Source organism: Ursus arctos, unplaced genomic scaffold (assembly GCF_023065955.2).
Source record: "Ursus arctos isolate Adak ecotype North America unplaced genomic scaffold, UrsArc2.0 scaffold_20, whole genome shotgun sequence".
NCBI classification, from domain to species: Eukaryota; Metazoa; Chordata; class Mammalia; order Carnivora; family Ursidae; genus Ursus; species Ursus arctos.
In genome coordinates this window covers 4,035,321-4,061,761 of record NW_026622875.1, presented here as the reverse complement: position 1 = coordinate 4,061,761, position 26,441 = coordinate 4,035,321, and the positions used below count along the sequence as shown (strand labels likewise).

At 36.6% G+C, this 26,441-nt stretch overlaps 1 long non-coding RNA gene across 1 annotated transcript in view; it reads left to right on the top strand.

Annotated features, from left to right (window-relative positions):
• Window positions 1-21,915, top strand: part of LOC130544392 (uncharacterized) — a 363,269-nt gene extending 341,354 nt beyond the window's left edge. Inside the window, exon 3 of the long non-coding RNA XR_008960638.1 lies at window positions 19,619-21,915. This is a non-coding gene — a long non-coding RNA (uncharacterized LOC130544392). The remainder of the gene's footprint in view (window positions 1-19,618) is intronic.
• The last annotated feature ends 4,526 nt before the right edge of the window (window positions 21,916-26,441 follow it).

The window sequence follows — 26,441 nt, the reverse complement described above, 5'->3', positions numbered from 1 at the left end:
AGAAAAAAAATTGGTAGTCGTCTTTTAAGAATAAGAAAAGGAAGAAGAATATACAAGGTTTAACTAATCTTTTAATGGTACTCAGGATTTGTTTTTATTGGGAATGGTAAGATACACAGACCCAGAAATGACTGTTGTGAAGAAAGTTTATTATACTCAGTTCCCCAGAAGTTGGAGGTACGGCACAGCACACAAGGGGGCCTTACAGGGAGGCAATGGGGTTGTCCATGGGGCAGAGGAAGCAAGAGAAATTAGAGACAAGAGCCTTTACTGTAGTTTCCTCAGGAAGGAACCAGCAAGACTGGATTCGTTTCAATAGTTACAGCAGACTCTGGGGCACAGAAACTGGGTGTCTGCTCCCTGGCCCTGGGGTGAGTAGAATAGGTGGATAGTATCCTGAATTGAGGCCCTAAGAAAGGCAGGTGGTTAACAGTATGGGCTTTAGATATTTAGGTTTGAACATAAAAAGTATGCTCACAAGTTGTTTACTGTCCCTATGAAAATTGGCTAACCCTGGGAGGGGTGGTCTCTTCAGGATTAGCAAGGCTCCAAGATGGCAAAGCATCAAAATACAGAAAATAGGGGCACCTGGGTGGCACAGCGGTTAAGCGTCTGCCTTTGGCTCAGGGCGTGATCCCGGCATTATGGGATCGAGCCCCACGTCAGGCTCCTCCGCTAGGAGCCTGCTTCTTCCTCTCCCACTCCCCCTGCTTGTGTTCCCTCTCTCACGCTGTCTCTATCTCTGTCTAATAAATAAATAAAATCTTTTAAAAAAATACAGAAAATAAAAAGACGTGGTTAGGACAATTGGAAATAGGATAAAGGTGTGTGAAATGAACCTCAAACAATGGTGAAGTAACTTAAAGGGGTGTTCATCACCTCTTCTTTGATTTTTAGACAAGAAAAAAAAAGAAAAATCTTTATTTGCAATTATTTGTCTATTGTGATCTATGAAGTAAATTGGTTAGTACCTGCAGCTGACAGAATACAACTCTGAAAGCAGACGCTTTGCGTGCAAACAGCTCAAATTGCAAGACCTTATGATGGAAAACCTGAAAGCTCTCCCCCTCTCTGAAACACAGCCAGAGAAGCAGCTCCGGTGCTGAGCTGCAGAGCAAGCGCGCCTCATCCGCAGAAAATAGCTGGCATGCGTTAGTCAACTGCTATCACACAAAGGTTCTCGAGACCCTGGGAGAGGGTGGAGTACGGCAGGGACGGGATGATGTTTGTTTCTAAACCTTTTGTGGTCTGCGCAGTCCCTTCTATCAAATTACTGGCTATGGTGTGGTGCGTTCTGTTTTATTTTGCTAGAGATAAAGAGTGATGAATTAAAGCTTTGAAGCAAGGAAGAACGAAAAACGAAAGACTACTTTTCAGCCACTCTAGTTCAAAGCCATTTATAAGCAGTGCCTGTCTGGCCTATTAGTCCATCCATCATCCTTTTATGCAATTCATCAATCCACTTTTGCTCATGGATAAGTAGTTACCTTCCATTTACACTCTACTGAAGTGTTAGTGCCAGGGATATCATAGGGTCGGCTGGTGGCTTCTTTCATGTTAATGCCCAAATGAGGGACATGAATTAATGGCACCACAGGAAGCCAAGCTTCTCTAGTTTGAAGGATGCTGTCTTGAATTCTTAGGGGGTTGGGATGGTGAGAAAACAAGCGGCCCTTATTAAAAGAGTGATTCACTAACACTGGAGACCTGATTTGGTTAAAAAAATCACATCAGTGGGGCGCCTGCGTGGCGCAGTCCTTAAGCGTCTGCCTTTGGCTCAGGGCGTGATACCGGCGTTCTGGGATCGAGCCCCACATCAGGCTCCTCCGCTATGAGCCTGCTTCTTCCTCTCCCACTCCCCCTGCTTGTGTTCCCTCTCTCGCTGGCTGTCTCTATCTCTGTCAAATAAATAAATAAATAAAATCCTTAAAAAAAAAAAATCACATCAGTGCCTATTTTTAGTCCCCACAGAAAATTAAATAGAAATTTGTGGCCAAGTTTCTTTCTCAACTGAGACAGGCAGAGAGGTGCATTAAAGCCACTACCATCGACCTTCATATAAAACAGGACATGCTTAGCAACTGTGAAACCATGAAGGATTTTGGACTCCATTAACTTTTCTTCTTTCTGGCCTGCCTGAACGTGCACCCAGCATAGCTGGAAGTCCTACCTGTCCATCTAAGAGATAAAGAATTCTAGGCTCCTGCTGCCTTCTCATTCATTGCCATTTTGTTTGTTTGTTTTTTGTTTGTTTGTTTGTAGACTTGGTAAAGCAAGTGAGGAAGCTACAGCTACATGACTTAAGGAAGCACTTTCTTTTAAAATGGCACCGAGATGGGGGAAAATGTGCTATTGGAGGCAATGATTCTGTTGGTCAATACAAATGGATCATTTAGGATTTGATTATGAAGAGATTCAGGAGCACTTGATTGTAGTATAATAACCCAGTAGATTGGAGATTATACAAATAATAATTGTAACTATTGAAATTGGAGAATGACTGAAATTTTCTACCAGGGACACTGGGGGCAAGGAATAAGATGAGGAAAGAAAGGGAATAGATAAGCTAAATCATGATCTCTGCCACAAAAATAGAGTGTTAAGGGTAAGGATGGATTTGAAATGATAAAAAGAAGCATACATGTACGCAAAAGACTTGTAGATCCTCTTTGAATCTCTTCTAGATGGAACACCACCCTACTCTATACTTATCCAGATACAATTGCATGATACTTTCCAAAGCAGTTTACAAAGATGTGAAATTCAATAGAGGCAGTTTCCTATGGTTATCAACAAGTAAATCTTGTTTTCACAATTTATGACTTTTCTAAAAATGAAATATGTAGATGGCTTTATGGAATGTGAGTTTTTTTAAAAAAGCAAATGCCTGCTTTCAAAGGGAGAAAGAAAGCCTATAATGAAACTCTTTTCCACCCACTTTAAATTCTACAGTCACTTATGAACACCTTCTATGTGTAATGTGCAGAGCAGGGTCAAGCACAAAGATCTACAGCGTGCATAGTCTTTGGCTTTAAAGTTGCTCAGTCTTGTAGGGCAGGGGAGCCAAACAAACAAGGAACTACCTTGCAAGAGAAGAATAGAAATGCCGCAGGAGTCTTAATGCCTCCTAACAGGGGATTCAGCCAAAGAATACAAAATCTTTGTAGATAAGTTCTAGCTATTACATCTGCTGAGTGATGTATTGTCCTAGTAGCCTAACTGAATCTGTTAATTTAATGAAATTTCCAGTAAATGTAGTGGGTTTTTTTTTTTTTGGTGGGAGTATCTCTACTGTCACTCAGGACTTGTGTATGCAGTAGGAACTCAACACATTATTTGCTGAGCTGAATTAAAACAGAAGGTGTTTATTCTTAAAAGAGCCTTAGTAATTACATTTATTTTTCTATTCTGTTCTTAATATGAGATTGACTTACAGCTGGTAGCTGATGCTGAGATGTGCAGTTTGCAATTCTTTCTTATTCTCAGTTTTTTAGAAAAGCTTATTTAAAATGAAATAATTTTATTGATACCGCAACCTAGATGTTGAGGTCATTGATCAGTATTTTTGTTTGCTTGTCATTTTTAAAGGTAACCTTTACTAAAATTGACAGTTTTTCTCTTGGTGTTCACATCTATGAATTGTTAACATGTCAATATTTGTCTAACCACCACTATAATCAGGATACAGAATGGTTCTATTAATGTAAAAGATTCTCTCACACTATCCTTTATAGTCAACTCCCCCCCCCCCCGACCCTAACCCTTGATAAACACTGATCTCTTCTCCATCACAATCATATTGTCATTGGAGAATGTCAAATATATTATGCAGTATGTATCTTTTTGAGACTGGTTTCTTTTACTCCATGTAATGCCTTTGAGATTCATTGAAACTTTATGTATCACTAACTCATTCATTTTTTTTTATTGCTGAGTAATATTCCACTGAATGGATACACCAGTGTTTATATTCCAATTTACTTGCTGAAGGACATTTGGGCTGTGCCAGTTTTTGGTGTTTATTAATAGAGTTGCTATGAACATTCATGTACATATTTTTGTGTGAATGTAAGTTTTCATTTATCTGGGGTAACATTCAGGAATTGGATTGCTTGGTCATTTTGCTAAGTGTATAACACACTGTCTAATAACTTTTTTGAATTTTTTGTTTAAAAAGAATTCCTTCCCATGTTTCTTTTGGCTGGGGGTAACAAATTGGGGATTTAGATGGGTAAGTTTAGCAGCCACATTTCCAGAGTTTTCACAGGATATAATAGACAAAAAACAAAAACAAAAAACCTTACAGGTAATTTAGACTTTGGAAAACTGAGAGTGATCTGAAGTTCTTAGAGAAGTGCTGTTTCCAAAGTTAAGTGACTAGAGTTCCTACCTTTTAGTATTTTGTATCACATACTTTAGTTGTACTGTTCTCACCAAAGCATCCCAAGGCCTTGCAGTTTCTACTGAAGCAATGCTGTTAGTTGATAGCAGCTGTAACCCATAGGCTTCAGTGTTCATTGGGGCTGGACCGGGAGAAAAATCTGAGTAATAGATTTTTTGATATGATAAGAAGTGTTTCTCTATTTCCTCATAATACCAAGGCTTTACATCTAGCTCAAGTTGGTTACAACAGAGTCCCTATTTCTTCAGGAATAGTCCTTTCTCCAGATAATTCTTGCCCTTTATACAAATAGAATTTTTGGCCCAAGCAACCAGGTCACCAAAGTCAGGCACATCTGAGTTTCATTAACATACATAGCTTAGACAAAAACTAGGACCTTCTCAGTGTATTCTACCTTCTTCACTAGCCAATTTATTAGCCCTAAGGTAAATGATCTACTCTCTGACTCTTTTTTCATTTGTAAAATAAGTATCATATTGTCATCTGTCTCACAGGGTTGTGGAGTAATTGAGTCAATAAACATTTTGAATAGCATCTAGCAAAAGTTGGTGCTCAGTGACATCAAATTGCAGTTATTACTACCATTTACTCTTCTGAAAAGAAGCTTGGACTTAGAAATGAGGCTCTTGGCAGACCCCCAAAAAGGGACTAAAGAGAAACTCCCCTCACCTTAGTGAATGGTAGCTTGAGAAGCTTAAGGGCCAGTTTATGACCACCACATTCCATTGACCTCTGCCCTTCAGTCTTTGTGATGAATTGTTCAGCAGCTTGTTTCTAGTTGTCTCGTACTTGAAATGCCATTGAAAATAGTCCATTGCTTATAAATAGCCACACCAAATATCAGTTGTAGAGTAACATTAATAATTATTCATTTGAATATTAATTTTTAATTTTTTTGAGAAACTGAATTAAACTGGCATGAAATTAATAATTTCCCCCTCATATTTCCATTTAAAACCCCCAAACAAATTAACCTGAAATAAATTTTCAAAATTTTATAGTAGGTGTTAAATAAATTTAGGAGTATCTTCCAATGTTTTGCTAAATTCATAATTTTTGATGACACTTTAGTGATAGCTTTTTTTAAAAAAGATTTTATTTATTTATTTGACAGAAAGAGAGGGAGCACAAGTAGGCAGAACAGCAGGCAGAGGCAGAAGGTGAAGCAGACTCCCCGCTGAGCAGAGAGCCCAATGGGGGGCTCGATCCCAGGACCCCGAGCCAAAGACAGACACTTAACCAACTGAGCCACCCAGGCGCCCCTAATGATAGCTTTTTAAGATAAGATATAGCTATCTGAGAAAGTTTAATTTAAAAAATAAGTCCTAATACTCTATGATATATGGTTATGTAAGTGTTTAGCGATCCATTTTCATGATCCACATAGATATTTAATATGTATGGAAGGAGGTGAATTAAGCAAAATAAAACTCTATGGAGACTCACTATATTGCATTAAAGTGCCTTTTAGTATATATTAATTGTTTATTTTAAAGGACAATTACATTCATATAAAGTAGGAGAGAAAATTGTTGACATGCTAACACTAATCCCAAATTCGCATTTTCCTATGTTCCATCTATGGATCACCAAATCCCCAGAAAGCAAATAGGTAATAAGAAGTATTATGTAAATGAGCTGACTTCTGCGGACATTTTCTTTTGGCATTTGATCGGAATAGTGGTATTGATGACAAAATCCCCTTTTTATTATTTTGAAGAGTATTAAAAGAAGATTAAAATTACTGTCTCCATTGATTGCTTGCTAAAAGGGAAAAATATTAGTCTTTTAACTGGACTTACAGTGTCTTTACAGAAACAGTGGTATTTCAAGCATGGTTAGTAATATTTTAATTCAACACAAGAACAAGAAGTGGATTTTATTGCTCTCTGCTTTATGGATCATGAATTTAACTGAACTAAGTAGTTGAAAGATGTGTGAAAAATACTGCCGTAGTGGGCTGTTGACCACATTTGCTTCTATATTTTACTAATGCTATTTTTCATTTTAGCCAAGTCAGCTTTTCGTAAAATTAGCATCTATCCCTAAACACCTATGTGTATCACCACAAAATGGGGAAACAATCAACCGCTCTATTTACCTCAGCTCATTGAACAACACTTTACTTACGTGTGTATGTAGAAGATAAACCTAATTCGGCAAACCTGAGCAACAGACTATTGATTCACTTTTAAAACAGAAACCATCCACCTTAAACATTGAGAACCATGGAAAGACAGTATTGAAGGTAATATTAGTAGCTTAAGGGAAGAACACATCATTTTCTCTTTTCAATTAGACTTCCTGACTGAATTCCAGTGTGTACTCCTTAATGAGATGAATTGGGTGGTCTATCCAGTTTAACTGCAGTCCATTACTTTCTCAGTTATAAACATCTTTTTATTTCACAAAGGCCATGTGTTGACTGCTTATAACCTCATTAATTCTAATACACTTAAATTCAATAGCTGTTTCAGACTGGGGAGCTACAGATCCAAGGTTTCTCAGTTGACAAAGCAAAAGGAATTTCTACTTTCTTTGGGGGTTGGGACATGCTAATGCACTAAGAAGACTTCATTCGTGGGTGACCAATCTTCCCATCTATAGCTTTTCATCCTGGAGTCCTGCCTTATATTGTATGCATATTTTAGTCCTTGCAACATGTCTTCTTTTTCATATCTATGAAGTAGATTTATTCTCAGAGCTCTGAATGATAAATAGTCACCTCTAGTAGGGACTCAGCCTAGGGCCCTACGTCAAATCATTGACTCTGTAGAAGTCCATATTAGATACTGTTCTGCTGTCCAATGGATTCTTGCTTCCTTTGTCTACTGTATATCCCATTCCACTTCTGCGGGCTCAAGTCTTAATTTTAATGCTGTTTTGCTAGCTGAGAATGCTGTGAGCCACAGATCACAAGTGGGTGGTAACAACTATTATTTATATGTAGTGCCTTGGGGTACTGCATTTACAAAACTGTGGAGGCCACATTTGGCTTCAAGGGAAAAAAATATTAGGGTAATGGCCATTCCAACGGGATTTTATATTTTAATAGGGAACTTTTGAAAAGAAAAAAATGCCTCTAGAATTCACAGACGTAAAATTATAAAGACAAAATAAAGAAATTTTACTTTTTGCTTTTTTGTTTTTAATGGAGTAGTGAGTTAGGCCTACAGAGATGTATAGAGCCTGTGCAGAAGGAAATTTGATCTTTCCTCTGAAACCTGTTCACTGGTAAACTTTCCTCTCATTTTTACAGTAAATATATTTCTAGAAGGTTTTTTTTGTTGTTGTTTGTTTGTTTGTTTTCCTGTTCAGAAACCTTTCCCTCTGATGGCTGTTATGAGTTCACTCATTATTTTTAGCTCTCTCAATTCAAATTGGAGTGTTGTGGTCCTACAGTATTGGGTCTGGGAAAGAACAACCTTCAGATCTAATAGGTAGTTACAAATTTGATAAATTAAATGACTTATACTTTACAGTTTTAAAGACTCTACTGCCTCAATGCTTACACCTTGATTTGTGGAAGAATGCTTCATGACATAGTGACTTTCCCTTGATAATATCTGTAACTGTGGTTGGCAATTTCTATTTAAAAATTTGCTTTAAAAAACATGTGGTCTCTTGTTTTTTAAATAATAAACCATTTACACTAGCATAAAAATGTCTCATAAAATGCCCAGTGTCCCTTTTAAAACCTGCTATCAAAAGCCATATTACTTTAATTTTACCTAGTTGTTTTTAATTCATTTAAGATTTCTTCTTTACACTATTGTTATTTTTTAAATGAAAGGCAAACAAAGTATAAAGTTAATGCACTGAGAATTTAACTGGTTTATCTTTGAGAGTTTTTAAAAAGAACATAGAAACTAAATTATATCTGCTGCTTTGTCTATAAGTAAACATATGATCATTTCAGTATTTCACAACCTACTCCTCAAATACTTTTATTATGCATTTTTCTTTTCTTTCTCCTACTTTAAGTGTGTATGTTAAAGTGTTTAAAACATCTCTTAAATGTCTTGCAATTTGTAAGAGCATAAGTGGTTTAGAATGTTTATCCTCATTGAAAAAAGGAATGGTTAAGTTCAGTACTGTCCATTATTGATTGACTGAATGCTTTAAGAAAGAAAAAAAAAAGTTATTGCTTTCTGAGCTTTTGTTGAAGTCAACTTCCTCAAATCTATGACATGAAGTTGTCAGGGAGACAGCTCTAAGCAACATTTTAATTGTTCTCATCCTTGAAAGAACTGTGAAAACCATCTGCCCTTTTTTCCCTCATAATGAAGTTATTGTTTTATATATGCAGAAGGGAAAGTTTAGTCAGAAGAGAGTGAAATTGCAGTGTTTCAAATCTTCCACAGTCCGGGTGTTTCCCTCTCTGTCCGTCTCTCTTAAGCATCCACCAAACCCAGGTAATACTTCATGAAGGGATAGACAGTGGAAGGAGGGAGAAGACTTTCTCATGGAGTTTTGAGTCTTTAAATGCTGTGAAAGTTATCAGCTAAAAGTGGGACTTATTCACTCTTCCACAGCACAGTATTGACAAGTCGAAACTGTATTTCTAATGTTCTCATCAGTACCCATGGCTCAAATAACAATAAAATAATGTCTTCCGGGAGGATTCATTCTTCTATTCATTCACTCATTTGTCTGTGAGGTAAATATTTAATGTGTATTTTCAGTGAACATGGTGTAAATACTCCCACCATGGCCAATTTCAGGTACTGTGATAGACACTGTATATTCAGCAGGGAACACGATGGGCACAGACTTACTCCAAAAGGCTTCTGTGCATGCGTATAGGGAGACATACATTAAACCAAAAATTATACAAACGAATAACAAGTAAGTGCTACAAAAAAGAAGTACAAAGTGAACAAATAAAAGGGGGACAGGAAAGAGATTGGAACTGGGAACTTGGGTAAGATTTATAGAACTAATTGAATTATAAACAAATTTAGCTACCTCAGCCAATGCTACAAAACGGACAGACATGCATTTTTAGGCTTAAATTTATTCTTTCATGAATTTTGATAACAATGTAAACAGAATGTGTGTGTTCGTATATATATTATATGTGTGTATAAATTACAAATTTTAGAGATATAAGAATATTTGCGGTTCACAAATAATAAACTTAAAATATTCTGTGTTGTAAATTCCGTAGAGCCAGTTGATTCTTTCAGAACGCTTGCATTGATTTTTGCTGAACTCTTGTCTATGTAGCTAAACTATTGTTGTGAATGAGAAATGAGTAAAGTTTTAACATAAATATTGGTTGATATTTTCATTTACATTGACAAGACAAAAGTGAGATAATAAAAATATGTTTGGAACTTTATTAGTTCTTCAATGTTGTGAGTAACGGCTTTGCCAAATCAGAGAGTAGTGTTAGGACTTGCAAGGCTATTTCCTTGAGTTTTTGTGCTATTCACAATATGAATATCAACATGCCTACTTTTAAGTTTAATCTGCACTATTAAAATTCTTTCCATCACTTCCTTAAGTCTAGACCTCAACAAAACAATAAACCAAGCCCTGCGCTGTAGTCTTTATGGTGTTAGGAGTCCCATAATGGCTGATTTTTAACAATGTGGTCCCTGAACATAGAGTTGAGAAAAGATGTGAAGTGGCACAACTTTATGTAGTATTTCCACCCCTACACATACAATATTAGAAGTCAGCTCTACAGCATAAATGATAGAAAGATGTAGTAAAAGTATTAAGAGATCATAAATTTTTACTGTTTATACCTGTGTTTATTTAACTCAGCAAATGCTCACAAATTCCTGAAATTTTAGCAATCAAATGGCTCCAGTACACCACTAATGAGTATTTAGCAAAATAAACTATTAAGGAAAATTCGCAACTACACATCTCAGTTCTGGCTCTAGGATTTCGTAAGTGGTGGTGTTCTTAGAGCTGACTTGGTTGAGAAATAGCAAAAGTATTCATAGGTTCAGGAAGAACAAAAAGATGCTCAGATTTGGGTCCAGGGGTGCAGGATTTTGGCACCAGGTTCCGTGTTTTGCTTTCAGAGTCTAGCAATACTTAGTCTACTTCACGCGCAAAACTCTCTTTTACTTTGGTCATTCCTACTTGAAAAGCTTAGTCACTCGGAAGGAACAGATGCTCTCTACATTCAAAATATTCTGGAGTTTGTACTCTAGAAGTTGCCACAATGATTTAAATGCCACATTTTCTAATGCCTTTATTCACACCCAGGTAAGACTGATCATTCTCTCCATCATGTGCTCATTGTTTTGTGTGTGCATATCTCGCCCCTTTGACTCCATTTCTTTGCAGACGTCATTTTGTGCTCCAAGTTGTTGGCTGTAAAATCCATTTGGACAAATTTTGGATACTATATGTATTTGACACTCTAGTTAGCCTTCAGTTAAAAAATCATCAAATAAATATGTGAACAAGTGGTAACATAATTGTTTTTCTTGACCTGGTAGGTGTCCTAGCAAAAAGTATGTTCTATGGGGCTGACATTTTCTTTGCACTGGAACCATGAGCCCAAGTCATATGTTTATCCCTCATCTTCATTACTTGGAAGTAAGCTAATCATTTTGCATTACCACTTTATATATACTAGTTCCAATATTAAATATTTAGTCTTGTCAGTCAAAGCATCCTGTTTTCTGAATCTTTCTCAACTGAATTCTATACTTGTTTTGTAATTGTTGATATCTTTATGATCAAAGACTCGTGAAGCCTACTCATATGTCTTAATACTCTTTCTCTTCACTTATCAAAAATATATCGAGCACCTATAATGTAGGAATCGGGGGGTCGAGAATGGGAGTCACAAATATGACTAAGTTACGATCAATGTCTTTCAGGGCTCGATAGCATGATGATGAGGGAGACAAGGGCACATAGACAGACTATGAAATGTAGTAAGTGCAAGTGCAGAACCGTAGACAAAGTTCTAGGAACAGACTTTGAAGCAGTGGATTTTGTTTTATCATGCAGTCTAACCTCCATTTAAAAGGAAACTATAAAAGGAGAAAATGGGGCTGTTAGGTTCAGGAAAGGAAATACCTCCCTAGATATTTTAAAACACTTATTGTCTTTCAGGTTCTGAAGGAGTTAAGATTTTGTGTTTGTTTTTATCTTGTACACAAAGTTACTATAAGTCATTCAAGAGTATATATTAGTATTTTGATTCCTATTTTTAAGGTAAAAATAACACTATAATCTTTTCAAAAGTCCAGAGTCCTGGGAATAGTTGAAGCAGTGTTCCATTTCTGAGTAAATATTAGTTTAAGCTGTTTTTCAGATACCGGTAGGCTCCTACTAAATGGAAGTTGTACACAGAAGTGATAAATAAGGGGAGAAAGGAAACGAGGGACAGACATGGAGAGAGATCGCCCACACTGACTTTCCCTTGTTGAAAGAACAGTTTACTGAATCACAGCTATTTACATTTCTAAGTGCAGAGCCAATATAATGGGCTGCTAACATCATATTGCAACTTTGTACAAATTAGAAACTGAATTAAGCTTGTAAATTATATGTTTTACTTTCCTGCCTATGTAAGCATTTCCACATTAAGAAACTTCCACATTAAGTTGTGGGGCAAATTTTAAATTTATCGATACTATTTTCTTTAAATTAACCTAGTCTTTATTCTTAGGGCTCTTTCCTGACAAAATTTGCAGTCACCTCTTAACTGGAATGTTAACACAAATTATATCATCTATGTTTCATCTGTCTTTATCTATTTGTCAATCTATCATCTATATCTGTCTGTCTGTCTATCTACCTACCTACCGGTCTATCTAATGATCAGTCGTCTGTCACTGTCTCTCTCTATTTCAGCCTCCCTGTCTCTCTCTTACCTACCTCTGCTTCTAATTTCTCTTATTCTGGCTAGCACTGTCTCTAAAACATAATTTTCTTATTTGCCGCATAATAAGGAAGTAAATCAGTTCTTGGCAGCTGATTGGATGAGATTATATAGTAACTGAAGAAAAAAAATATTATACTGAAATGTAGGGTCTGGGAAATTCATTAAATCTGCTAACAACCTAACAACCCCTCTCTCACAAATTAGACTCCCCAGACAGAGAGTTAGCATCAGTGAAACTAAAGTTTACTGAGCCCTTAATATGTGCCAAACACTCTGGTAGGCTTTATCTGACCCAATTCTTACAACAGAAGCATATGATGGTCTGTATCTGTCTGTAAGAAATAGGTACAGTGGGGCGCCTGGGTGGCGCAGTTGTTAAGCGTCTGCCTTCGGCTCAGGGCGTGATCCCAGCGTTCTGGGATCGAGCCCCACATCAGGCTCCTCCACTGGGAGTCTGCTTCTTCCTCTCCCACTCCCCCTGCTTGTATTCCCTCTCTCGCTGGCTGTCTCTCTCTATCAAATAAATAAATAAAATCTTAAAAAAAAAATAGCCACAGAGAGGTTAAATAACTTGCCCAAATCCCGAAAGTAGAGGAGCCAGAGTTCAGACCAGGCAGTCTGATTCCAGCATCATTGCATTTTATTGAATTCAAAGGCCTCTTGGTCTCCTGCGTATGCAAAATCTCATGCTTGGCTTCACTTACAATTTTTCTAATTGGATGCACTGTTTTACCATGGAATTCACACAAGAGATATCTTCTACTACTTAATTCACAGGTGTAGTCTATGTAAAATTATGCATATAAATGTGAATTTATTTTTTAGCTTTAACTTTTAAGGGACACACAATTTGGGTTATTCCATCTGTGAAACTTGTTGAATTAGGCATGGCTTGGTATTGAAATATTAACATTGCGTTATATTAATATCATACTAATTAATGTAATTAATGACATTGCATTGATATTAATGTAGAATATACGTTTGCTGATCATACATGTGGAACTGTTTACTTAAGTCATAAATCAAAAAAAGGATAAAACAAACTTCAGGGTATACGATACAGCTACATGGATCAATTGGTTAAGTAAAGTAATATTACAAGAATCATTACCAAGTTGGTCTAGTAAGGTTAAAACCCTAAATAAGGTTAAACAAAAGGACATAACTGAGTGATTCTGAAATGATTCACTTGGTCCTTACTTACGACCTTTACGCAGGACTTTTCTAGTTCCAGTGCCATTTCTGCTCACAATTAGCACATATAAAAGGGTACGTCAGCAAAATTTTAAATCGCTATGGGCTATGGATCACTGAGTCCCTTGGGAATTGCTGAAATTACAAATGTTAAACCCATGAATGTCAAGGTTCTTGAGTAATCTGCATTATCACACAAACATCTTCCACGCCAGGCAGTAATTACATGACATGAGAAAATATTAGTAAATTATCTTTGCCAGGAATTAATCACAATGAATATACGCCCTTTATGGCTTATTTGTTTAAACTGTCGCACAGCGATTCTCCATTACCCCCACAAATGTAAGTCCATTATTTATAACTTACAAATATGTTTTGTTCAGAAAAAATTTAGTTTTATTAATGTTAATCAAATCTTAGGACTTACACCAGAACAAAATAAAGATGTTTTTTAAAGACTTACAAAATGAAGATAGTTTTACGGCCTGAAGCCCATCAGTAAAGTGAATGCTTAATATGCCTAATGAAAAATAGATCATCTTTTTAAAAAACTCACACTTAAGATAGAATTATAGATATTGATTTCTTTATTTCTTTTCCTTTTTTAAAAAGGATTTTACTTACTTGTCAGAGAGAGAGCACAAGCAGGGGGAGCAGCAGGCAGAGGGAGAGGGAGAAGCAGTCTTCCCACTGAGCAGGGAGCCCGATGTGGGACTCCATCCCAGGACCCGGGGATCATGACCCGAGTGGGAGGCAGATGCTTAACCGACTGAGCCACCCAGGCACCCCAGATTTCTTTATTTCTTACGGCATATTTCAACGCAAACTTTCTATCTTCACCTTAATCTCTAATTTTAAAATGTGGTCGTGTTTGAATTTTATTATGTATACTTCTCTAGCATAAAGTATCCTTTATAATCTTTTAGCATGTACGTGTAATTCTGACTTTATTTTTTTGTGTATGGCTAGGAAGTATCAGAGTCTTTATAAAATATTACTTTAGAACCTTGCTTAACTCCAAATATGGGAAATATTGACATCTGAAGTTCTGTAAACATGTCTCACAGAGTCGATGTACTAAATACAAGACTTCTCAAAGGTCAAAGCAATTCTCATCAGTATCAAAGAATGATAGAGTTGTGTGGGGTAAATGTGGAGATACTGAATTTTGGTACTGTGTTCTCTACAAGGTAGAAGGAAAGATCTGCTGACCCCAACTCATTTCCTTTCCCCTGGTCACCTTCTTATTTCGTGTTGGTCTTTTTATATAGATATTCTCTAGTCAAGAAACTTCATTGTTGAAGCCTGTTTCTGCAGCTGTTCTTTAAAATGTGTGTCCAAATTATATGTTTTCTTCTTCTTGGAAATTTTATTGCAGAAAATCTCTGATTTTAATTAAATGTTGTTTCTAGTCTTATTTATAGTTTTCTTTTCAAAAAAAGGAATTATAATTATTGTGTCTATGCAAGAGACTTCTTTCTGAATTGCAACTTTTTGATGTTGAAAAAAGGTATTTGAATGTATTATGCTTTTCTTGAAGTAACTACTGCTTGCGTTATGTATCACTCATTTTTACATGTGGAAATCTAATGAAACTGATACCGCTATCTCTAAAATAAGTGTAGATGATAATGGATGATTCCTTTATTTAGTTCCATAAGAAACCAGGCTTCATTGAGCAATGTTTTTTAAATATCACGTGCTTAGATGAAAATATATTTACAAGCAAGAAAGTTGTGGGGAACCAAGACTAAGAGGCTAATCTTAGTATCTTTCCTCCTTACTTCACTTCTAGGTTCTTAGTAGGGATCAACTGAAGTATTCAAATTCTTGTATGTGATCAGTTTGATAGGACTATTTTGACTAAGTTATCTGGGCAATAAAATAAATCAATTAACCCCTAAGTGATTGGCAGAATATTTAGCCAGGACATTTTTAGACATAGCTCCATTATCTCCAGAGATATTTCTAGACTTATGTTTATATATTACATAATACTATGAATATTATTTTGATTAGAAAAGATTTGATGCAGTTAAAACCCTACTTTAATGATATCATTCGGGTTTTGAGAATCATTCTCATGTTTTCTAACTTGTCCAGTATATTATTTCTCATGTTTTACTTCATTATGAGAAAACTCTTATTTTTTCTCCTCTTCCACTTGATTTATTCTTTTCCATTTCTTGGCTTTGTGCCCTTGGCCTTCAAAGTCCTCCTTTATTTCATTTGCCATGTCTTTGGTTGCAGATTTTCTGCCTATGCTCTTAGAACCCGTGTGATTGTCATTTGAATCCTTTGCTCAAATTTGCAGTAGACACAATAGGCAATGAAAGGCTTTGAGATAGATAGATATATATTATTGATAGATAGGAACTAAAAAGATGCCAAGAAAATCTAAAAACATCGCTTCTGTGGCAGTGTCTCTATAAAACAGGGAGTCATGAAGGTGAAAAACCAATAATAGGTGTTACAGGAATAAAGTGAATTAGTCAACTCAAGAAATGTAGATCTAAACATCTTTATGCAAAGATAGCATTACTGAAGAGTTTCTATCTCAATAAGACCTAACATTATCCATATATTAGAATGCAAAATATTTTTTAAAGATTTATTTATTTTTATTTGAGAGAGAGAAACAGAGAGAGGGGAAAGGGGAACAGGGAGAAGGAAAAAGAGAATCTTAAGTAGACTCTATGCTGAGTACGGAGCCTCACCCAGGGCTCGATCTCAATGCTGAGATCAGATATGAGCGAAAACCGAGAGTCAGATGCTTAACTGACTGCTTCACCCAAGCGCCCCAGAATGTGAATTTTTTTTATGGTTGACTGGTTGTTCACCAAAATCCCATCTTCATTTCTTATGTAGAAATAGCATCTTCTGACTTAGGGTGGGCATATGGCTGCCGAAAATGAAAACTAGATTGCCCATGCCTCCTTTTAGTTAAACAAGACCAAGTGTCCATGGAATATAAGAGATTTAAGGGAAATGGTGTAGATAACTTTTGAAAAGTATACATAAAGTAAAGAGACATGCTTTCCTGTTCCTATTTCTTGGAGTCAAGAGATAGACCTATTGACTGACTATGGAGTAGTTAGTTTGGACTATGAAGTAGAAGCTATTGAGGTGGATGGGACAAGCTAGAAAAGGCTGTGGATCTGGACAGCCATGGAATTGCTAAACTACGACAAGACTGCTCTGGTTATATAAGAAGTAAATGAATTTCTGTATTTTTAAGCCAGTGTTCATTTTTAGTTTTCTGTAGCTTTTAGAGAAACGTAAATTTAATGACTATAAGCTGCTACTTTTCACAGCACGAACTGGACTTTTTAGACTATTCTGCTCTAGAATATTTTGCATTGGTAAATCCCAATTCTTCATGTTGTGTTTGCATATCTGTTCTGGGAGCTGGTTCACCACAGCAAGCACTCACTATACTACATAATGGCTAAGAAAGACGCCCTGTAATTTTCAGCGATGGAACACGAGAGAAGTGGGTTTTGCCTCTTTGTTTACTTCTCATACCCCTCCCGCAGCCTGCTATAATTCTGTTCTTTTTTTTTCCTTTCTGTTCTCCTTATTGTGTATGCCCCCAGCTGCACATGACCTAGAACTGGAACCAATTCTAGAAGCCTTCTTGTCCCTTAATTACACCTTCCAATCTGTCACCTGGTACTGTCAGTTCTATCTTTAAAATATTTCTCCTGTTTGTCCCTGACTTTCCATCCCCATCTATTGTCATATTGCCTTGCCTCAGGCTTGTATCATGTCTCCGCAGCATCAGTGCCCACACTTCGCACACTGCAGCTCTTCTCCCTCCATCTCGCTTGCTGTTCTTATCACCTGGGAGAGATTGGGCATGCATACTGAGCAGGCTGCTTTACTCCTCAGAACTGCCCAGGGATTGCCATCATCTCCAGCCCTGGTTACCTATGGGGTTCTCATGAGCTGTGGGATCAACAGAGATGCCTGCATGGTCCTCAGTATTGATGTTACGGCAGGTGAGGCAGGGCTCTGGCCAGCCTGCCTTCCTCCACCTTATGCACAATTGCACAATAGCCTCACTGGAATTTCTTCTCCAATAGCATGTATGTATGGCCATGAATCTCTTAAGGTTTTTTTCTTTTACCTTAAAAACATCATTTCAGTACATTATATTTTGTTAGAAAATAAGCCATTTCCCTTAGTCTTTCAAAAAAAATTTTTCTGAGTTGTACTTTGAATTTGCTCATAACATTTTTATATTTTCTTGTTTTTCATGTACAGTTTACATTCTTTCCTTTATCCTTAAACAGTCTTTTTAGAAGTTACCCATTTTATTCATCATTCAAAGACCTAACCTTTTGTTTTAGTAATGTTTTCCCTTTTTTGGTGTTTTTTTTTTGTTGTTGTTGTTGTTGTTGTTATTTTTTTCTTTTTTATTCTCTGTTCATTTAAAAAATGCAGTTCAGTCTTGTTCTTTCTTAGGGTGTATTTTCTTATCCTAATTTCTTTACATTAAATGAAGATGTTTTTCTTTCCTCATTCCCTCCCTCCCACTTTCCCGCCTTTTATCTTTTCATACTTTAAGTATTTACAGCATTTATGCCTACAGATTTTCCTTAGTTATATAACATAAGTTTTGGTGTGAACTATTCTGCTTTTGATTACATTGTGTGTGGTTGGAAATTTCAGTTTTACTTTTATTTTGATCTAGGTATTATGTAGGAAAAACATGCATTTCTAAGTATTAAAGTTTTAAAAAAATATTTTACTAGTTTTATTGATTATGAATCTGAGAATGCAGCCTGTAAAAGTGGTATATATATTTAAACTATCTCTTTACTTTGAAAATTTTGCTTTTCTGGTGTTTTTATAATCTTTAGTAGTTTCTACTTTTTAACCCAGTGAATGAATGACTGCATTGTAGCAGAGGAGTTTAATACCTTCAGGTTTATTCGCTAGCTCATTATTTATTTCTCAATTCTATTATTTTGTGATTCTTAAGGAATGCGTCAGTGCTGTTTGCTTCTACTTTACCTGTATCGCATTGCTCTTCCTTGCTCCTAAAAACTGCTGATGAAATGCTACTGCTTCTTTTTGATTGTTTGGTTTTTTTTTCAAGTTTTTATTTAAAATACCAGTTAGTTAACATGTAGTGCAATACTGGTTTCAGGACTAGAATTTAGTGCTTCACCACTTACATATAACATCTAGTGCTCCTTATACCAAGTGCTTTCCTTAGTCCCCACCACCTATTTAACTGCCCTTCCCAATCACCTCCTCTTCCAGCAACCCTCAGTGTACTCCCTGTAGCTAAGAGTATCTTCCGGTTTGCTTCCCTCTCTCTTCTTTTTTCCCTCTTCCCCTGTGCTCGTTTGTTTTGTTTCTGAAATTCCTCATATGAATGTAATCATATGGTATTTGTCTTTCTCTGACTTGTTTCGCTTATCATAAGACACTCTAGTTCCATCCATGTTGTTGCAAATGGCAAGATTTCATTCTTTTTGATGGCTGAATAATATTCCATTGTAAATATACTACATCTTCTTTATACATTCATCTGCAGATGGACATTTCAGCTCTTTCCATAATTTGGTAATTGTTGATAATGCTGCATTACATTGGGGTGTATGTGTCCCCTCAAATCTATATTTTTGTATCCTTTGGGTAAATACCTAGGAGGGCAATTGCTGGGTCATAGTGTAGTTCTAGTTTTAACTTTTTGAGGAAACTCCATATTATTTTAAATGCTGTGAGAGGTGATTAGCACTGCAAGGATTCTTGGATTTAGAAGTGTAAGCATGTATTTTTCCTCCTATTCTTCTTTCTCCTCCACCTCTTTTTTTTTTCTTTTTGTCTCTGTTTCACTCTCTCCCTTCAACCTTTCCTATCTCCCCCCACCCAACTCCTCTCTCTTAGTTGGGAACTGTAATAAATGTAACATACACAACACTTCTTACCTATTTTATCAGGTAACATTCTTGACCACAAGTAACAGAATTGATTGGTAAGATACATGGTAGCTTAAAGGATCTGCGGGAATGCTGGGAGGCCCTACGTAGATAATGAGCATGAGCCAAGCAGACTTTGCAGCCAAGAAACAACTGGTTAGGATGCTACTGTTGCTGCCTCCATTATAGGACACTCATTTTCACTTGTTTCTATTACAGGAACAAACTGCCATCATTGCTGAACTGTTGACTTTTCTGTCATCACCATGATTAACATCTGGCTGTGCATCACTTCCTCAAGGTAAGAGTCGTGAGTGGTAGATCCTAGTTCATATCTCTATAGTCTCCACTCCAGGGTAGAGAAATCATCTGCCTTCTTGACTTCCTGCCTGTCACCAACCACACACAGTGATGGAGTTCCACATATTAGGAAGGTTGTTTGTATGCTGAGTAAACACATAGCATATTTCTATTGCTTTTAAACCCTTTGTCCTGTGTGTGTACATAAATAAGCTTTAAAAACATGTATATATATGTTTGTCCCATTCTTTTACTTTGAAAAAAAGAATATCTCCCACCTAACAAATGGGACTTTTCTTCATATGTGCTGAGTGCAGAATGTGCTGAAACCATTCCTGATGGGAGCCAATTCAAATTGTCAAGATTTTCTGCAGACATCTCCAAGTTTAGAATCTCTGGTTGATGTCCATTTATCTTCTGGCTCAAGTTTGTTCCATTATTAATATTGTTTAACTTACGTGTTGATTTACAAAAGTTAACTACTTTATACTCCCCATATACAGTACTAGTTAAGAGGAAAACAAAGAAAATATTAATCAATTGTATGTGATACATGCATGGTTTTGTCCCTTCTTAGAAGTGTTCTTCTTTTATGTACTACAGCCACTAAGTCTGCAAGGTCTGGAATCATTGCGAGAGAATTTATTTTTAATGAAAGAATCATTTGGTTTAAGTAATGAGATGTGATGACCTCTCGATTTATGAATTCGGGTGTTCAATTTATGGGGAAAATAGTACCATATATAGGTTATGGGTTCAGAGTATGTATCACATGTTGTCAGTAGTTGGCATTGTAACTAATTTTCATCAGCCCATAAACTTTTCTATTTCTGTGTAAAGAGGCTGTCAAAGAAAGAAGTACTACCATGTGGGATACCACAAAATGTAGTAAATAGAGAGATGATTTGTATACAGACACATGATGAGTAAGAATAGCAAATTCAAATCCTGAGTAAGTCTGCATTCCAATGAGGGTAAGGAATTAACCCTTTGTGTTGAAAGGGATCCAGTATAATCCATGTGCCACCAAAATAGCTAGCTGGTACCTAAAATATGATAGCCCAAGTATGTTATGGTCACTGGCAAGTAGGTTCACAGCAATAGCTGGAGTGAGTCCAACTTGGTCAGAAGGGTTCATGTCACTGAGCTGATGCATAGCCTCCATTTCTATTATCATAGACTCTCTGTTCTTGAGTCTATTGAGTAAATGCTATGCAAGCTGAGGAGGAGGCTGCCTGAAACGGGGGAGTATGTCGTCTTCATCAGGGGCTTTCAAGAAACATTCATGGGGGAACTAGTTCGTAACTGGAAACCAACTCTGCGTTATTTGTTCGGCCTAGAAAAACATTACATAATTTATTGAAAATTATAAAGTTAGCCATTAGATATACTCTGTAAGAAAAAAAGATGCAAAAAGTGAAAAAATAAATAAATAAAAATGACTTAATGGAATATTTAATAAAAATCTACAATACCATTAAAAACAAAAGCAGAATGAAATTAATATCATTGAGTTCAAAATGACTATTAAATTGGATCTAAAATATAGCCAAGCCACACATAGCTTACTTCAGTTAAACTTATTCCATAATTGCAGGGATTGACTTATATTAAGAACTTTTGGTAATTCAACAAATTAATAACTTATATAGAAAAAATGTTTCTTCCTGTTCTAGATATTGAAGAGTCACTTCATACAGTTTTACATCCATATCTAATAGTAATGATAGGTCTCCTAACCAAATAGATACTCATATATCTATGTATATATATATATACCTCCTTACCATAGTAAAACTGTGTACTCAACAGAAGCCACAGTCAAGTTAGTTGTGAAACAGAAGAGGCATACCCACCATAATCAATAAGCAGGTAGGCAGATTTCTACTACTTTCCTTATTGAACATTGTTCCTGAAGTACTAGCCAATGAAGTTAGAAGAAAAAAAAATGAGAGCCTTTAAACTTTATATGAAGCAGAAAATACCATTTATAACAGATTACATAATTCTGTACCTTGAAACTCTAAAATTTGCAATTGACATAAAAAAATCCATAAAGTTGTGGCTTTTGAACTATAGTAAAGAAAACAAAAATGTTTTCCTGGCTATGAATTATTATTGGCCAGACTGTACAATAGAGGAAATAAGCCTGTCTCAAAACAGCAACCACAAAAGTAAAATACCTAGAAATAAACTGAATAAGGCCTCAACCAAACCTATATGAATATAATGGTGAAACTTTACTGAAGGATGGTAAAAGAACTTGAAATTGTCAAAATAAACACTTTATTCTTTTTTTTAGAGAACAGCATATTTTTAATTTATCAATCTTAAGACCCAGTGCAATACCTGTGAAGGTAACAATAGGATTCTAAAGCTCATATTCAAAACAAACAAACAAACAAATAAATAAAGCTCATATGCAAAGCTAAGCATGTATAATTATATAAAAGTAGAACGATAGTGGAACTACTTTTACAAAATGTTGAAATGTGTTATTGTGAAAAAATAGAAAAAATATATGTTGGTCTCCATTCTTAGTTCCTGGCATAGAGCTCCTAAAACCCTTGTAGTTTGCTAAGTGATAAGCTACTAGGAGCATCTTTTGTTCTAGTATTTTGTCTTTGACCCCAGTTCCTGATACAGGGCTCCTGAATCCTTTGGAATTTCCTGGGTGATAGGACCATCTTTTGCTCTAATAGGCAACTCCTGAACAGCTTCTGGGTGGTGCTGGTCACCAGAAAGACCAAACCATGATTAAGAGCTTGGAACTTTCAACCTCACTCCCCATCCCCCAGGAAGAGGAAGGGGTCTGGAAATGGGGTTAATGATCGATAATGTCTATGTGATGACATCTCCATAAAAATCCCCAAAATACAGAATTTGGAGAGCTTCAGGGTTGTTGAAGTACCGGGAGGGTGGGGTGCCTGGTGACGGTACGGAAGCTCTGCACCCCTTACCCCCTCTTTTCTATCTGGAATTTCATCTGTATCCTTTATCGTATACTTTTATAATAAACAGTAAATACAAGTAGGCGTTTTCTTAAGTTCTGTGAACCATTCTACAAATTATTAAACCCAAGGGGGAGGTCATGGAAACCCCAACTTATAGCTAGTCAGAAGTATAGGTGACAACCTCTGACCTGCAACTGGCATCTGAAGTGGAAAAGGGGAAGTCAGAATGAGTTAAGTTGTGGGATACCCAGCTGATGTCATGGGGGATTGCTTGGTGTATGAAAACCTCCACACATTTGTTGACCAGAATCGTGAACAGTGACGTATCGTGAGTATGTGAGTAAAGGAGAAATGGAGGAGTGTTTTTTCTATACAATTACCATATTTAATACAGTTATGTCATGAAGTGTCATTTGGGTAAGATATGAAGTAGATGAAGCTTGAAGCCTTATGCGTACCTGGGAGGAAGGACGGTAGAAGCAGGAAAAAAGGCAAATGCAAAGGCCCAAGCCCCAAGGCAAGACTGCACTTGGATGTTTGAGAAGCAGCAAATATGACCTTGAGTGTGGAGTAGAATGAGAAAGGAAAGATTAGGAAATGTGGTGAGAATGGGAATAGGGGTGGCAGGGTGGGTTGTAGGTCATATGGGCCTAATAAGTCATAATAAGAAAATGCTTGGCTTGTACTCTCACTGAGATGGGAAGTCTTTGGAGGTCCTTGAACAGAGAAGTGAAAGGGTTTTACTGACATTTTAATGGTTTCACTCTGGCTGCTGTGTTAAGAATAAATGAAGGTGGACAAGGACAGAGGTAAGGAGACCATGCTGAAAATCTGTGAAAGTCCGGGTGAGAGATAATGCCTTGAATAAGAATTGTAGCAGCAGAGGCAAAGACACACAGTCTAATCCTGGATGTATTTTGAAGGTGGAATCAGTTGGACATGCTGGTGAATTTAATGTGGAGGAAGAAAAATAAGGCAGGGATGACTGTAAGGATTTTGATTTGAAAAACTAGATGGATGGAATTGCTACTTACCTAGATGATGAAGTAGAGTGAGATTAGAAAATGGATCATTGATACTGCATGGAGCACTGGGTGTTATACGCAAATAATGAATCGTGGAGCACCGCATCAAAAACTAAGGATGTACTGATGGTGACTAACATAACATAATGAAAAAATTTAAAAAATGGATCACTGATTGAGGAGAAAAGGTATGAAGTTTATCATTATTAGAAATGGGAATATTTTGGCCCACGGTGGTATCCTCTGAATCCAAACAAATAAAACAAGATAGGTTAGCAGCACTGAATGTTTATAGATAACAGCAGTATTTTGTAAGACTCAAATTTTAGGAGACTGGGATACATTTGATAAAATCCACAGGCAAAATTTTATGGGCTATCGTACAGTGTTTTTGTGCTTTATTCAATTTTTAATATTATCATATCATATGTAAAGGATTTATTCCATGTAAAAGCATTCCTCATTTATCTTACAAACTATTTAATATTTTTCTTTCCTATTAATAAGATCCCAACATTTTAAATGTGCTGAGAAATTTTAAATGCAATCTTAAAAACAGCTGAGTAGGACATTGTAGTCTAAAAAAAACGGTTGAGGATTTAAAAAGAAAAACAAAAAAGAAGACCCTTAGTCTAAGAATTTGAGAGGGAGGTAACTAGAATAAACAGTGTGATAGGTTTACGCATAGCACCGAGGGCCCACTTGGAACAAGTGATCGTGGACAGAAAGCAGCATTGCTGTGGTGTTTTTCTCTAACCATGTGCAAGTGCGGCCACATATGGGGGAGTTGTATTTAACCCATGGTTCTTATTTAAGTGAGTACAAAGAAACAAAAAAGAAATGGAGTTGAAGATGTTTGTCAAGGAGTGATTAGAATGCTTCATCAAGGAACATAAGGTTTCAAAAGGAAAATAAATATATAAGGAAGAAAAATTACAGAGAAAGGAGGGTGGTGGTGTCAGTAGATTGCTGACTAGGTATAATCAAATGATTATTATAGTGAAGGTGTTGGAGAAAATGAATTCATCAACTAGGAGGTCACAGAGTGGGATTATTAAGTTGAATTTATAAAAAAAACATAGTACTGGCGATTATAGTCTATGACCATGAGTATGAGTGGCTGAGGTGAGTCGGAGACCCAGATAACTGAAAGGCAGAGGGCGAGGAGCTGCTAGCTCAGTATATTCCAAGGGTCATTTATGTGTATATCGTATACACATATACTGTGTATTTTGAAATTGCCAGGAACTGTGTGTTGGTTTTGTACTATCGAATAACAAATTACTACCGATCTGGTGGCTGAAATCAACACCTGTTTTTTATCTCATAGCTTTAGAAGTCAGAAGTTTGGAATGGTATGGCTAAATTTTTCTGTTCAGGCCTCATGAAACCTAAATCAAGGTGTTGGCTGGCCTCGGCTTTGATCTGGTGGCTGTGAGGAGGAATCCACTTCTGAACACATTCAGCTTCTTAAAGTTGCTTGCAGCTGTAGGACTGCAGACCCTGTTTCCTTGCTGGCTTTGACCACGGCCTTCTCTTGGCCCTTAGAGAATTCTTGTACATGGACTCCTTCATCTTCAAAGGTCTCAAGTGCTTCTTCATGCTCCACTCTCTCTGACTTTCCCTTTTGCCTTCCTCTTCTGGTTCTTTTTTTAAAGACTTCATTTTTTTTTTTTTTTTGAGCAGTTTTAGGTTCACAGCAAAATTGAGAGGATACATGAGTCTGGTCTCCCCCCCTCATCAGCATCACTCACCAGAATGATATAGCTGTTACCAAGGACAAGCCTATATTGATACATCGTAATCACCCAGAGTCCATAATTTGGATATGGTTCACTATTGGTAGCATACGTTTTTACGGATTTGGACAAATGTATAAAAACATATATCCATCATAATATCATACAGAGTGTTTTCACTGCCCTAAAAATCCTCTGTGCTTCTGCCTCCTTATCTATCCCCTTTTTCCCCAACCCTTGGCAATCACCGATCTTTCCACTGTTTCCACAGTTTCGCCTTTTCCAGAACGTCATTGAATTAGAATCATACAGTATTCAACCTTTTCAGATTGGCTTCTTTCACTTAGCAATATGCATTTAAGTTTCTTCCATCTTTTCGTGGCTCGATAGCTCATTTCTTTTTAGCGCTGAAAATATTCCATTGTCTGGATGTACTGCGGTTTATTTATCCATTCACCTACTGAGAGACATCTTGGTTGCTTCCAGATTTTGACGATTATGAATAAAGTTGCTGTAAACATCCAAGTGCACATTTTTGTGTGGATGTGCGTTTTCAGCTCCTGTGGGTGAAGACTAAGGAGCACAGTTGCTGGATCAGATGGTAAGAGTGTGTGTAGTTTATAAGAAACTGCCAAACTGTCTTTCAGAGTGCCTGTACCATGCTGCATGCCCACCAGCAATGAATGAGAGTTCCTGTTGCTCCACATCTTTGTTAGTATTTTGTGTTGTCAGTATTTTGAGTTTTGGCCGTTTTCGTAGGTGTCTGGTGGTACCTCGTTGTTGTAACTTGCCTTTCCCTGGTGAGGTACGATGTGGAGCATCTGTTCATTTGCTTATTTGCCATCTGTGTATCTTTGGTAATGTGTCTGTTATGGTTTTTGGCCTACTTTTTAATTGAGTTGTTTGATTTCTTATTGTTGAGTTTTAACAGTTCTTTATGTTTTTAACAACAGTCTTTTGTCAGATGTGTCTTTTGCAAAAATTTTCTCCCAGTTTGTGGCCTGTCTTCTAATTCTCTCAGTGT